This window comes from Mchenga conophoros, linkage group LG9 (assembly GCF_057382185.1).
Source record: "Mchenga conophoros isolate Kocher_MC1m ecotype Shallow Benthic linkage group LG9, M_conophoros_male_GT1.1, whole genome shotgun sequence".
NCBI lineage: Eukaryota > Metazoa > Chordata > Actinopteri > Cichliformes > Cichlidae > Mchenga > Mchenga conophoros.
Window position 1 is genome coordinate 1511264 of NC_140534.1, and position 3485 is coordinate 1514748.

Here is a 3485-nt window from a genome sequence, read left to right on the forward strand (position 1 = left end):
TGCAAAAATTCACCTGCAAAAAAATTCACCTGCAAAAATTCACCTGAAAAAAATTCACCTGCAAAAAATTCACCTGCAAAAATTCACCTGCAAAAATTCACCTGAAAAAAATTCACCTGCAAAAAATTCACCTGCAAAAATTCAACTGCAAAAGTGATGAACTTTAATGACCCAAGCCAGAGCAATCAGCACCAGATCGAGTCGAGTGGCTCTCGGCCAATTAAATTACGCTGTTTGATCACATGACACCGTTAGCCAGCTGTGTGTCTCCTAAAAGAGAGCTGTTTAGAGGTGAGTGATTAAGTTTTTCTCCTAAATAGAGATCATTACAGAACGCCTAGTCCTACTTAAAATCCCATTTATTTTTTTTTATCATCTACTCGAACTAAGGAAAACGTTTGACTAACTCAAAGACAATTTCCACGCCTCCCCTGCCTGACTGCAGAGGCAGTTTTGAATTTAGGAGCAGCAAGATGGAAGCGGCAAACCCTGGCGATTCTCCGGTAAGTATATTGTTTTTTATCTTCAAGTTTGTCTTTTGAAACCTTAATTTTATTTAAATCCGTTGCTCACGTATAAAGTACACAGACGGGGTCTTTGCTCAACTCGTCTGAGGCGTGTCTCACTAAGCGCTACATGCTAGCATCCTGCTAACCGAGCTACCCTTTACATGCTGTGCTTTAGAAAATAGGATACTCGTTAAAAATACTCCGCAGATATTGATAGATAGACGAACACTGCAAATATAATGTTGTAAATGAAAACGGCCTTTGGTGAAGGGGTAAAATACACCATGAATAAAGCCATAGAGTGAATGGCTGCCATGGTTGCAGAACGGCCTGATTTAATGACAAGAATGGGGAAGAGTGAGGCGAAGTGAACCACAGCCACGAAACACGGTCAGACAAGGCAGCAAAAGGGCAGTGATCTGTCCGTCAGTATGAAGTTGGTGTGTGCTTTGGTGAACAAAAACTCCAGACTGGTAGCAGGAAGATGGGAGACTCGTGTTTCACTGGAATAGTGGTGAATTAAAACATCCTTTGTTGGGGACATTTAGGTGTAAATGCATCCATACAGGCAAGACAGAGGCAGACCAGACAGTGAAGAAAACAAGGCAAACATTAGAAATATTAAAACGGAAATATAGGATTAATATAACATACAATTGGGGAAAATGTAAGGAACACAATGTAAATGATATTGTAAAGTCATTAAAACAGCATACTCTGATTAAAAGAAACAGATAATTGGGTAGGATGATGATGATAATAATAATAATGTTAAAGAACATGTACAAGATGGGTATGTATACTTGTAGCCAGAACTTAACTACAAAGTTGTAGCATGCCAGACCATCTTGATTGAATGTAACTTCGCTCCACACAAGTTTTATGGTAGACATATTCATATTGGTATCTAATAAATGATTAATTCTTAGATTTTATCAAACGTTAATTTATAAATTGTTTCTGTCTTTATGTGTTTGTTTCAGATTATGCAAGATGTAATTATTCAGTCAGCAAGACACTTGCTGCAGTTACTGACATCATCCAACTGAACTGCTGCTGTGATGAATCAGAATACAAGGTTTACTTTAGCAAGACTTATGAGTTAATGCTACATTTAACTAAATTGTTATATATTTTGTGTCCAATATTGTCTCCATATGATTTTGTTTTTTGCAACATCTTGCAGAGAACAGAGTCAAGGTACCAGCTTGGTCAACCCTAAAAGACCATCTGTTCATCAAGAAATGACCAGGTGAAAAAGTCATAAACTAAACACTCTGCATGAATTTAGGATGCAACTTTATATCTTACCTGCTCTACACTCAGGGCTTGAATTACAACAACAGTCAATCACATAAAAAAATATACTTTTGGTAGTTCTGTGTCTCTCTCTCTCCTCCAAACCCAGATGGCTGCTGGTACTGAACCGGGTTCTGGTTCTGCTGGAGGTTTCTTCTTGTTAAAGGGGAGTTTTTCCTCTGCACTGTCACTTCATGCTGCTCAGTGTGAGGGATTGTTGAGGTTGAGTCCATATGTCCTGCGAACAACTGCTGGGCAATGACACCATGCAATCTTCTGGCATTCCTTGGATAGAAAACCTGTGAGCTGCACTTGTCCTTGGTCTTCACAGCTCACCTTTTTACTGTTTATTGAATCAAAATTCTCCAGTGACATGGATTCTACATTGTAACTGATGTGATGTTCTATAAAGTGGTTTTAATAAAAAAAAAGGCAAAAATTAGTTTGTTTCTTTATTCAATTTTTGAACAGTGATACTCATTCAGTAAATGCAAATTATTTACATGGCAGTGCACTATAGGCATAAATCTAGACCCCTAGATAAAACATGATGGCATTATAGCAGTGACAACTCCTCCACAGTAGCAGGTGGGATTTTTCTTTTTTTGAGGACGGCTCCTTTTACCTGTCACTACAGATGGTCTGTTTGTTCTGATCAAGAGCCTTTTTTTGGGCAGCTGAAGAGGAGAAGTCTATCTTATGGCCAACCTCTGGCTGTATCTTGGTCACATTACCCAGCAAAACCCAGTATGCAGGTTCATCTGTAACAGTCCTTGTGCCACGGATCAACACTGCTGCTTCTACATTAAACAGAAGAGTAGTGACATGGGTGCAGGTCTCCGTGACTCCGGCCTTACAGCTGGAGTGGGCGGCTTCAACCTTCCCTGTGATGCTCACAGTGACCCATGGCTGCAATGCTGGTTCATTCAGTCTTTGAGAGTGCAGGACCTGAAACACACACAAAGTTCTTGTCTTTAAATGAACTATGAGCCAAGGCTGACATAAATGTTTTATCTACTTAATCATTAATGTAACAGTGTTTAGAAAGTTAGCACATACATGTAATTTTTCATTTCTTTATGTGTCCATCTATAGAACGCTGCATGTTATAGTGTAAATCTGCCTGTTCTGTCAGAAACCTGCCTGCAGAAAATGAACCTAAAGGATGTAATGCAAGGATGTCATCACTTTCAAGATGGAGAAAGCATAACGTGACAATTATGAATCACTTAATATGATAAGGAGATTCTGCAGGTCATTAATCAATGTATAAAATTAAATAAAATTATTTTTAGTGACACAAGATACAAATATGGAAGGAAGATGTATAATCGCTCAGTTTGGGGAAATTGTGGGTAGCCTGCAAGGGCCTCAACTTCTCCATACCCACAATGTGCAACAAATGGGCACAGCTGATCTTCAACAGTGGAACATCGGCCAGTTACTTCCAACTTTAACGCAGCTTGTAGTCTTGGAGAGCAGCACACCAAAACTGCATGCACAACTTCTGCTAACAGTGGAAACAGATTAAGAAATCCATGCAAACAGATTCATAAACCGAAAGAATATTATTTTACAGGATTAATGATCATATCAGCCGCTGGCTGATCACAAACCCTGAGGGTGTATACGAGAAGCAGAAAAAGCAGAGGGGATATCCAGTTTAAGTTTAGATAG

At 39.1% G+C, this 3485-nt stretch overlaps 1 long non-coding RNA gene across 2 annotated transcripts; it reads left to right on the forward strand.

Moving 5' to 3' along the window:
* The first annotated feature begins 246 nt into the window (after positions 1 to 246).
* LOC146566580 (uncharacterized) lies at positions 247 to 2230 on the forward strand. 2 transcript variants are annotated; one of them, XR_014893733.1, is made up of 5 exons: positions 247 to 291; positions 446 to 503; positions 1493 to 1587; positions 1696 to 1761; positions 1918 to 2230. It is a non-coding gene; the product is annotated as an uncharacterized LOC146566580 (long non-coding RNA). The 2 variants fall into 2 exon arrangements; XR_014893732.1 differs by lacking the exon at positions 247 to 291 and having other exon boundaries at positions 390 to 503.
* The last annotated feature ends 1255 nt before the right edge of the window (positions 2231 to 3485 follow it).